The sequence below is a fragment of the Pinus tabuliformis genome, chromosome 1_2 (assembly GCF_031772625.1).
Source record: "Pinus tabuliformis cultivar Carrire ecotype Pingquan chromosome 1_2, CPIR1, whole genome shotgun sequence".
Taxonomy (NCBI): domain Eukaryota; kingdom Viridiplantae; phylum Streptophyta; class Pinopsida; order Pinales; family Pinaceae; genus Pinus; species Pinus tabuliformis.
Window position 1 is genome coordinate 1,099,021,216 of NC_142298.1, and position 12,847 is coordinate 1,099,034,062.

Below are 12,847 nucleotides of genomic sequence, written 5' to 3' on the forward strand. Positions count from 1 at the left end.
ACAATTTCTCGTGCAGCATCCTCTGTTCTCGCCATGGGGAACCACCATGGCAGCTTTCCCGGCCATTCTCTAGATGTTAATTCAGACTGTATAAAACCAGGAGACGCAATAGTAACTGTTACAGATTTGCTGAGAAGCTCAATCCTAAGTGTCTCGAAGAAGTTGAACAGTGCTCCTTTGGCTGCACTATAAACTGTTGTAAATGGGAAGGGAAGAAATGCAGTCATGGAACTAGTGACCACTATCTGGCCCCTTCTGCGCTGAAGGTGTTCAAGAGCAAAATAGGTTGTGTTGACATGTCCCCAGAAATCAATATCCTCTGAATCCTCACTAGATGGGTGCTCTAAACACTTAGGGGGATCAGCCATGTCTTTCTGAGCAAGAGACCTTCCAATTTTCTGAATCTTATTCAACAAGTCATTGCTGGAAACATCTGGATTTTCCCTGGCAACAGTAAGGTCCTTCACTTCCTTTATGCAAATGGTGCTTCCATCATTAGTAAGTTCAATTCTCTGCTTCTAATTGATAAGGTAGCTATCCAAAGGTGAAATCAACTCAGAAATCTGCCACTAAATGATGAATGCCTCCTACAGGAATCAACAGGTCAAAGCTTGAACAACGAGGCAAATTTTTTTTTTTTATTGAAGCCACAGTGAAAACTAAGAATGGAGATAGCCCTAGATTGTTTTTCTCTTCTTTTTTTTCTCTGAAATTGTAAATTTTTTATAAAAAGGATTAATGATCTTCAATTTCAGGCAGCAAATACTTCAAGAAAAACATGTTAAAAACAAGACTTTGACTGAGGTCCTAGGCTGGTTTTTCATCGATCTGAGCTGGGTGACTAGGATAGGATCCATGTCGGGACAATTCTGGAGAGGCCCATGTGGTCGGTTTTTTTATTAGATGCCTGTAACTTGTTAAACCTTGAAACAACTGCGGGATTGTCAGATAGCTGCGGGATCAGGGCAGTTTTTGCAACTAAGTTGCAAAACCTTATTTGAACAAGATACAGTGTTTTGAAGACCACTACAAAGCATAACCAGACAATTTTGGACAATTTGAACCTATCAAAGCACTTGAGTTTTATTTTTTCATTTTTTTTCATTTTTTTTTTATTGAATCAATTGAAGTGATGAAGTTTATTTTGTCTCCTATTTTTTTTTTGTAACAATTCTTTTTCTGATCCTCCAGATCACACGAAGTGCAAGAGGAGAGCATACTCAAGAATTATTGTTTTGTCTTTTTTACTTAACAATCCTTTTTCTGATCCTCCAGATCACACAAAGTGCAAGAGGAGAGCATACTCAAGGATTATTAATTTTTTTTTCCAGATGTAAGAAATAAGGTCTCCTAATTACACTTCCCCGGCAATGGCGCCAAAATGTTTAGTCAATTTAACGTCTTAAATTGCTCTACATAAATTATCAATCCGGGTATCGTAAACTGATGAAGTGTGGTGCACTATATGTGCTTAGTTAACCTTTCTCTTACTTCGTTGTTTTATAGTTTATGTTCAACTCTTCCTAAAACTCTGCTTCAAACACATGTGTTGTGTAAAGCACGATTAAGAAGTAGTCAGAAATAAGTCCAAAAAGTAATCAAGCTCTAAGGTGACAAGTAAGAAAAACCACTTTAAAGACCAGTTATAATGTTAAACTCTTCCTAAAACTCTGCTTCAAACACATGTGCTGTGTAAAGCACGATTAAGAAGTAGTTAGAAATAAGTCTAGAAAGTAATCAAACTTTAAACTTGCAAAGAAAGAGCTTGAAAGAAATAACTTGAAATGAAACTGAAAGCAAAGAACTTGAAATGTCTTGAAAGTAAATGACCACTTCCAATGGCACTAGACACCATTCATGCTGCGGCTAATAAAAGAAAAGAAAGTCACTTTTAAAACCAAAGATAAAGATTATCTCTCTCTAACTCGATGCTTCTAAGCACATGTACTGTGTAAAGCACGGATAGAAAGTAGCTTAAGTTGAATTAGAAAAGTGAGAAAAATCTGCTTTAAAGACTAATGATAATATTTTGCTCTTTCTAACTCTCTACTTCAGCCATATGTACTATGCAAAGTATGGTTAGAAAGTAGTGAAAGAACAGTCTGAAAAGCACTCAAAGCCAGCTGCAAGTTAGTGATATTTTGATCTTAAAATATAACAATTTATGATGAAGATCATTTATGTGTTAGCAGCTCTTTGAGAAATAAAATTAAAAATCAGCTATAAAAACAAAGGCAACAGCTTGAACCTGTCAACTTCAAATACCATTAGTTTGTAAAGCAAATACATAAACATAAAAACAAATCCCGGGAGAAAATGAAATGCAATAATTCAAACTGTACAAGGCAGGGGCCCCCTTCTACCTATGAAATCAAAGCATACTTAAAATTGCATGAATGAAAATCTAATCTACCTTACATTCTACAAAGCAATATTTAGAAAATGAAATCTAATCTACTTACATCCTAATATGCTCCATGACATCTACTTCACATCTCCTTCCATGTTGAGAACATCAAAGCTTTATTCAATTTCTTCAAAAGTGCAAAGTACAACAAAGCTCTCCAAAGAGAGACTAAAAAGAGACTAAAGAGACTAAAAAAAAGACTAACTAATGAAGGAGAGAGATCTCCTATTTATACAAAAAGATGAGAGCCATCTCATTAATGATAATCCATGAATATCTCCCTCTACCTCTAGAGTCCTAATCAAAATAGGAACTGATAAGACACATGTCTTTTAGAGTTACAATACAATTAGGAGATGTGACACATATCCTCATGATCCCATGATTCTTTCCAACCAAATTCGAATTTGGCCTTAGAGTGCCACATAAGGGTCTTCTAGAAGCCTCCTTTCAACCTACACATGTCAACAAACTCAACCCATTTGTTAGGTATAAGCATATGCACATTATTTTCTAATGTTTAACCACAAATTCACTTAAAAGGCTTAGAAATAATAAATATTGGAAAAACATAAAGGTAGCCCAATGATAATGAAAGTGGGATGAATGTGGTGACATAGTAGTGAAATGGAGGTGAAATGGAGGTGATATAATGGACATAATAGCGAAAGTGTAATGCAAATGAATGACATTTTCAAGACTCAACACTCCACCTCCACTAAAGTGTAAGATTTATCCTTGCCTTGAAGTTGTCCTTTTAAGACAATCTACCAATGTTCATGCTTCCAATCTCCTGTAGTTATCGACCTATTCTTCAAAATTGTACCCTATATTAACTCTTTTTTATAATTTGGTTCCAAATCCTCTATATAAGGGATGACTTATTCCTCTTCTTGATCTACCATGGAAGGCTTATAGATTCTCATATTCTTTACATCCACCACTAAGTAAATGTGCATGAATGGGGGTATACTAAGTCTATAGGTTTTATCTCCCACCTCCTCTAGTTATCAAACAGACAATAATGCATAAAATTTATTTATTTTCCCAAGACCCAATAACATCTCCTTGTTCAACTATAACTATACCCTATATCCCACCTTTAATGAATTCTTTGTTCTATGTTGATCATGCTTAGCATTTTAGTTTTTCCTATGACGTTTGTAGTACCTCTTGTATATAGATTAATTTGATCTTCTAAAAAACTTTATATACCCTTAAGGCATCCCCTGTAAGATCCCTCGTGACTCCTTGTTTTCCATATGCAATATCCAAAGGTGAAGGTGGAAACTACGTAAAACATGTTTCAAATCGGAACTTACATATAGAAGTGTGGAATGCCCCATTATAAGAGTATTTTATATATGATAGATTTTCATCTCATTTCTTCTAATGTTTCTACTTGTAACCCCTCAAAATCTACATGAATGTGTTGTTGACTACTCCTACTTTTCCATTTCTTTGTTTATATAATGCTATAGACCTATTTAACTTTGTGTCCATATTATCCCACAACATACTTAAAATGTGTTAGTAAATATCATGTCCTTATCTTAAATGACCCTCCTTGGTATCACACAGTTCTCTTAAACCTATTAGAATAACAAATTCACTACTACACATTAATGGTCTTTCTAGAGGACATCAAAACACACATCTTACCAAACCTATCAATGACCATGCCTAGGTAGTCATGTCCCTTCTTCGTTGTTTGAAAACCTCCCACAAAGTTCATATAAATGCTTTCCCAAGGAATAGTAACTATATGAATGAGATGATATAGATATTTTTTGTGTTACTTGGCTTGTTAGTAATTGAATGCATATGTCATCGTATGAACCTATCTCCCTCTTCTTATATTGTGGGCCAATAAGCATACCTATGCAAGTTATCCATTATCATCCATACAACAAAATTCTATACAACCTTGGAGGTGTGGGCCTCTTTGATTAACTACAATTGTTGACCTTTAGGAACACATAACTTATGTAACTTGCAGAGTAACCGATTCCGGGGATGGTAGCCAACTATGTGGTCACCCTCATGCACATGTCTCTAGATTTTCAAACACTAAATCACCTCCTTGAAGTCCACAACCTCTCTATATGCCTCTCTACATGTGTCATGGGTGAACGTTGAACTTGCTTGTGTTTCCCTTCCTATAATGTATCTCTAAATGAATTTTTTGTAGAAGCAATATCCATTTGTAATGATTTTCTTATTGTAGCTTACTTTGAGCATGCAGGTATTGTAGTGGCTAGTGACTAGTGTCGATTGTTGCTTCATTTCCCATTATATAAGTTGCCACTTCTTAACAACTTATATTAGGGTTTAGATATTTTTTTCATAGTTTGAGTAATTTATAATGACCCCATGAAATACTTCAGAAAGGTGGCATATAGGCCTTCCTTCCTACATCAATACCAATGCCATAGCACACCCATTCACATTTATGTCCACTTGAAAGGGCTACTACAATTTTGGTAATTTCAGAACTAGTGGTTGGCTAATCTTCTTATTAGCTCCTCAAAGATCCTCTACTTACACTTTACCCACCAGAATTACTACTTGGTATTATGACATAATTTTCACTCACTATTGTGGCATGGAGTGGTGCTTATACTATTTAAAATTAGGTTATCCTTAGATATTATGCTATCCAAACAAAAATTCTAACCTAAAAAACATTAGTAGGCATCAACAACCTCATTATGGCCTCATTCTTGACAAGATATATCTTCAACTCTCCTCCACCTATCAATTATTCCAGATACATAAAATCCTACTATGCAATGTCACACTTCTTGATATTTCCAATAGTTAGTCCTTCATTAGTGTCCCTATCACCTACATCAAATGCATGATGTGCCCCTCCAAGGTAGAAATTTATAACAACATATCATCCAAATAAAAATAACATATGAATCTATAAAATGGTTTCGTATATAATTAATTAACCTCATGAATGTAGATGGTGCATTGGATAGACCAAATGACATAAATAACCACTCATACAAACCTTATCTAGTTTTCAAGCTGATATTCTTGGTATATTTTTATTTGAGTTCTATCTGATGATATAATTATTTTATGCCTTGCTTGGGGAAGTATTTGGCTTATTATAGTTGATCCAACAAATCATTTATGCTACTTAAGGGGTACTTTTTCTTGTGCATAATTCTGTTTAATTCCCTATAGTTAATATACATCCTCCAAACATCATCCTTTGTTGGTAAAATCATGATGGTTGAATCACATGGTCATGTAATTGGTCAATCGAAACTCTATTCCATTAGTTTATGCAACTACATGTTTACCTCATTTCCCTCTATAACCAACTGCTAGCATAACCCAATTTTTCGTAGTGAAGATTTAGGAACCAACTGAATATTGGGCTCCACTTCAATCTTTGGTGGTATCCCTTTAGAATATTAGAACATACCCTTGTACACTTGTAGAAAGTCTTACATTTGTTGCTCCTATTCCTCAGTGCACTCATCCAGGGATGATGTAGCTTTTATGGACTCTTCTATGGACTAGTTTTCTCTTTAAAATAATAAAACACATTTCTTGGTAAGGTTGATCAATTGTTTGGCCTAGTTGGAACTTACCATTGAGATATTTTACTTTCCCTTGTGCATGTTTATGATTAAGGATCTTCTATCCTTTATGAGGTGGTGTTAGTTGTCTCTTTTCATGAAGATTTCACCCTACATGTACATATAGGAACTCCCAAATGCAACAACACATGCATGTAGTGGAACTACATCCAATTCTACTTCATCATTAAACTAAACGCTCAACAAATTTGATTATACATTATTTAGTTACCTTCATTTTTGTTCCTTATTGACACATTCCAATTGTCATAAATATCCAATTTTATTTTTTTGACCAGATCTAATACTATGAGACTCGCTTGTGATGTTGAGTTGAATAAAGAATCGATTTTCAAATTGTTGACCTATATATTTATATCGAAGAGTTTTTCAATTTCATTCTATTCTTAGTGCTAAAGGATACTTATATTCGCGCCCTTTTTCATGGATGTATCGAAAATCTTCTCATCCACATCTAAGTTCCTTTCCACCTAATTACTAGAATCTATGGAAAAAAAAAATCTTCATGCTATCTTTCTTTCATTTCTTCAAGTTGAGCCATGGATGAAACTTCCAACACTTCTCCTTTATATGACCATCAATGTTATAATGGTTGTGATGGTTGTTGAGATATCTACACTAGTGTTCCATAGAAACTATATTTTTTCCCTTTCCTCCTTTCCACTTGTTCTCCTTCTCCTTAGAAGCTTCATTCTACATTGACCCACTTGATTTCCCTTTCTTCTAACTATGTTCTCCAGGTATTGTGTCCATACACAATCCTTGTCTCTCTTTTTTGTTTTTAAAAACATCACTTTATTTGATATGGTTGTGTATATGCCTAAAATACTTGAGGACTTTATATGGGTTCTTTAGTGAGATACCCAACATTATCTCCATCTTATTAGATTTGGTGGTGTGGTCCTATACACTCTACCCCTACCTCTACCTAAAGTAATGCCAGTAAATCCACTAGTCCTCTACACAATCAATGGGGTGAAAATATGGTTTATGAGAGTTTTTAAATTTTCCCACTATCACCGAAGGATTTCCCTTAAACTTACACTATTTTTGTGTATTTCCAACTAGGTTAAGACATTTCCCTCTAGTTTCACATGACAAAACAATATTATTTTCTTTGCCTATACAAAAAATACTAAAATAAACTTCTAACTACTACATCCAATGCTCTAAATTCAAAGAAAAAATCTCACCTTAATATGGATTTATTTTAACCTTCACTTCCATCTTGAATTGGGACTGTTGGGTTGATCCATTTCGGGTTATTTCTTGGAATCCCGCTTTATTTCTTCTTGATCTCTCGATCTCACCTCTAGTTTGAACTCTTTGTCAGAAAATGCATCTTAGCTAAATATCTTGAGCATATTTTTTATGGTTTCCAAGTGGAGGTTAACATTATGACTTATTTCTATGAAATCTACTTCCAGCTGACATTCAAACCTCTCCTTTATCAAATCTTGCAAGTTACTAACAGATTCATTCTCCATGGATGGGGTTTCTTGTATTTATAATTAACGAATTTAAATCACTTGAAACTCTACACAATATATGCAAAGGAACCTACTATGATTGCAACATGATCCATAATTTATCGTGGATATTGCACTTGATAGTTCATCACAACAAATCTACTAAAATGTACACAGAAATATGAAGTCTATAGCATGAGGGCTAATTTTTCACTATATTTTTTGACTCATTAATTATTGTTTCTTATCCACGCATTCAAAACATAAATATGTATAAAATAGTGAACATACATAAATAAAATCACTCACAACCACAATAACACGAGATATGATCTAGGAAACTATTATGGGAGAAGACCCAATTGTAAAGAAAGGCTACTCTAATCTATCTTTCATAGAATGGAAATTGATGCAAGTAGAGAGAAGTGAGATCTATGGATCATGGGATGTCATATCACACAAAACAATTCCATTTTATCTCTCTCTCTCTATCAAATTTGTACTACTCTTCTCATCTATGGAACAAAATACACTTGGGTAGAATAAAGCCTCATTACCTCATAGTGTCTTGGTTATAACATGTTATGATAGCCAATTAGGTGTCAATTTCTACCCATTCAAACTTAAATATGGGTTATAACATGATCCTTCTAGATATTATTCATATTTCTCACATGGCTATCATTTTCTCCATGAGTAATGGGGGTTGACGTCCCATCCACTAAAATTATGATGGTTAAATTTGATAGCTCAACTTCTGGGAGGCTTAACTTTCTCATACTAGCTTTGTTCAAGGCAATTTTTCATGGTTAGAAAGCTATTGATGTGTATATTATGTAAAATAGGTCCATAATAAGGTCATAATGATCAAAAGTGGCCATTTAGGGCTTCAAAATAGCTCCTAAATATTTTCACCTAAAATTTTTAGAATTGGAACCTCAAGTAAAAATTACCTTCCAAATCGATTCCCCAAATTCTTCACTCAAAAAGTATTGAAATGGATGATAAATAATATAATGATCCAATCGAGATTAGAAAACAAGCTCCTATAACAATTTGTAGCAATGTTTCTATTTGATATAGGAAAGGGATGGTCAAGTTTATATTGCTTCTAAATGGTTTTTTATTGTCTAATATCTAATAACACATATAGAATAGACAACAAACTCTAATTCCACTTGTAACATACCAACTAAAATATGCCACTTAGTCATGTACTTTTTATTTCCCTCTTCTAGGTATTTTATCAAATAGATTGAATGAAAATTGTAATAAAACACCATTAACACATTTCTTCAGATGCTTTGCATACTAATATACATAGATAAGCTATAACAATATTATCATACAACAGTGATAACATACCATAACACTATTTCCATCCATAAAGCAACATTTTCATTGGCGCATTGAATCTAATAGGTTTTATAAATGAATCATTAAACCATTTAGAAATTTCTTCAAAACATTTGCATTCAATATAATATAGAAAATTCATTAAGGAATATATCCTAAATTATAGAAATCAAGTTTTGAAAATTGAATTAGATGATTAGTGGGAGTTCCCCTCAATATGGTCCAAGTTTCATCCTCTAGAACATTGTACATGAAAATTTCTAGTGAAAATCACAACATGATCTGTTTGATGCATGACTTTAGGAGCATCCAAAAGGATCGAATTCCTATGATGAAATTTCCTAAAATTTTATGACCCAATATCTATAAGTTCGACAAGATTATCAATGGGATTTCCATTTAGTATGGTCCAAGTTTAAGCTTTTGGAACATAGCAAAATAGAAAACATAGATGAGATTCCAACATAACCTATTTAATGCACGATTTCAGGAGCATCCATGAAGCTTTAATTCCACTTATTAGATCTTGGCATATAGGGGTAGGTGAAAATTGATTTTGGATAGTTTGACCAAAAATTGTATTTATAAAAAAAAACAAAAAAACTATTGGTATTTTAAGGGTCTTTACAAATAAAGTATCCCACGAATATGCCTTTTGTCATCAACATGTGGAATTTTTTATGGCTGAGGCATAACCTTGATGTTATACATCTTATGAGAAATTTTTCCAGATTATCCAGAGCCATTTCAAATTCATCACCATAAGGTATTAAGTTGCCCCTGTGGACTTCAAGGTTGTCCCTAATTAACTTAGATAATATGCTCATAACTGTTCTTTGAAAGGTTGTGGGTGCATTGCAGAGACTAAATAGGAGAATTCAATATGCAAATTTTCCCCATGGGCATATAAATGTGGTTTTATCTTGATCTTCAAAAGCAATATGAATTTTATTATATAGGTTGAACTCGTATAGAGAAGAAAAATATTTCTTTCCAACAAGGGTATCAAGAACTTAGTCTATGAATGGGAGAGGAAAGTGGTATTTTTGTGTATATTTTTTTAATTATTGATAATAGACACAAATATGCCACTTCCCGTTATTTTTGGGGATGAAAACTAATGGTGAAACCCATTGGCTATATGATATAAGGTATATGAGATTAACATCAAGAAATTTCTTAATTTCTTGTTTCACTATGTCCTTAAGGTGTGGGTTTATACTTCATTGAGTTTGATGAATGGGGTAAGCATCTTTCTCTATATAGAGATGATGTGTGCATAATCCAATATCAATACCTTTCATATTCATATAATCCAAAGTGAAATCTTGTTTATGATTCTTGAGGACTTGCAACAACCGTTCCTATCGGGAACTCGTGAGATTAGCATTAATATATAATAATTTTCCTAGTTCAATTTCAACTAGAATGTTGTTATTGACTACTGTTGTAGGGATGTAATTGCTAGTGGACTCCTCCTCTAGTAGTCGGTAGATTGTGTCCTCTACTGCAGATCGTTGGGTAATAAAGCTACTAATAATATCTCCTTCTATTTGTTGTTTGAAGCCAAGTTATTTTTCAATAGTAAGGATAGGACACAACCTTCTTTCCTCATAATTTTGGGAGAACCATGTTGGGTTTCCTAGTTCCATGATGGGTTTAGAAAGAGGCTAAACGGTAAGCCTCTTCATGGTTGTTCCTTGAGAAATTTTCATATTCCTGGTTCAATACTTGATATATGCATCGATAGTGGAAATAAAAGGCCTACCCATTATAAGAGGATGTCCTTATAGTTTATATTTGAGATTAAGGAAAGGAAAATTAGTGGGATACTCCCAAGAATCCACTGAGACAATTATATCCTCAAGAATTCCTTTTGGTTTGACTACAAATCTATCCGCTAGTTCCAACATTATGGGACTAGATCTTAGCTCATGTATCCCAATAAAAGCACATGATTTTAGTTTCATAATGTTTATAGTGGCTCCTAGTTCTACGGAAGTATTTGGAAAATTGATACCTTTAATTTGTACAGTAACTACAAGATTTCTAGGGGTCTTCATATTTCATAGGAATTTGTCTCCTTAGGATTAAATTGGATAGTTTTATAATCACGTGGATGGTGGGAGGATCCTTAAGCTTACTATTGGAATATAATCCTAACATCTACATTTATTTTTTAGCATAAGTATCCTTGACTTAGCGACATGAACTAAAAATCATGGTCACACTTGGTTTTTGGTAAACTAGCTCGGTGGACCAACTTTCCCTCGTTTTTTGCCTTTAAAGGCTTAATATTATGGAAATATTGGTCCAACCACTTTCCTAAACCATTTATACATCTAAGTGCATTTTCCCACCTAACCACACCTCATCCAGTTGAGTTATTTGAGGATTGACGCCCCACATGAAGCTTCCCGCTTAAATCAAGGGATTTGATCCGCCAGACCATTTCAACATATTTTAAAGTTGCCTTCCTTAGGAAATGTGCCCCTCATCATGCTTTCCTCATGGCTGATAGTTTGCATAGGTTGTGTTGATTCATTGTTGCTATTTTAGGCCTCCCTTTAGCTTTCCTTATCCTTTTCTAGTTTTTTACTAGTTTTTTCCTAGTTTTCTAGATTCGGCAATTTCTATATAACCACCTCCCTTTGGGATTAAAGGTTTGGTTACTCATGTATTAATATTCTTCATTAATTTAATACATTTATTTTTTGGAGAAAATTCTTTCTCTCCTCTCTTGAATATCAAAAAATTACTTGTGTTTAATTTAACTAGAATTCTAGATCTATCGGAGTTTCTGCTGGATTTCTACATGGAATTGGAGCTAGTTCGAATCTAGTGGATTGTACATGGTTTTATTTGCATGTATAGATCATCAAGAGGTGTATAAAGCATCAATGGATCATCGATCTCAGTGCACAAAACTCGTTCTAAATCCTTTCAATTACTTTGAATGGAAGACAAAGATCACTCTGCTCCTTCGAAGCAAAGGGCTTTACAGGGTAACAATGTGAATGGAGACTGAACCGAATTCTGTAGTGGAGAAGATCAATTATTTCAATAAATTGTATGAAGCAATTGAGCTTATATTCCTATTAATTTCTAGAGAACTCCTCTTTCATTTCAGCAGAGCCACTACTTCCGATGCAGTCTGGACCACATTGGAAGGACTATTCGGAAAGCAGGATGAAATGGGAGTGCATCAACTCGAGAATGAACTTATATCCCTCAGTCCAACTCATTTCAACAACCTACAAGAATACTTAACCAATTTTAGATCCCTCCTCGTTGAACTTGATGCATGTGGAGTTAAGAAAGAGGAAGATCAACTCATCCTTTCGATTCTCTCGAAATTAGGCCTTGAATATTCCATATTTGTATCATCTTTTCAAGCATCTAAATTGACTCATGAAAAATGAAAAATGCCTCCATTGAATGACTTCATTGCATAATTGACTCAAGAGCAAGCTAAGTTAGTCAAAATTGGTGCCATCAAGCGTTCAAAGAACCAAGCACTTGCGGCTACTGATGCTCCAAAGAGCAGTGGAAGAGACAAGCAAAAAGGGAAGGGTAAATTTAATGAATTGAAGAAGGAGAGACCCGTACAATCTTCAGAGAGCTCTTGTTTGCCTAAGGTTAAGAAGAGAAAGGAAAGAACACTTTGTAGCTATTTTTCCAAAGGTTTTCATCTCAAAGAAAATTGCATGAGGAAAATAATCAATGAGATGGCTAAGCAATTGCAGTAGCACAATCTCACTATGCCCGAGAACGCAAAGAAGAAGGATGATAACAAAATGGGAGATGGGAGAGGGAGAGCACGAAATGGTCATGCTTTAATGGCTATCACATCCACTCCATCAACTTGGATCCTTGATTCAGGTGCATCGAACCATATGGTTGCATCAAAAGATGAATTTTCCTCCAACAAAGAAAGCACTAGATTCCCAATTTACTTGAGAGAGGCCACACTAGCAAAGGTGTGCGAAGAAGGA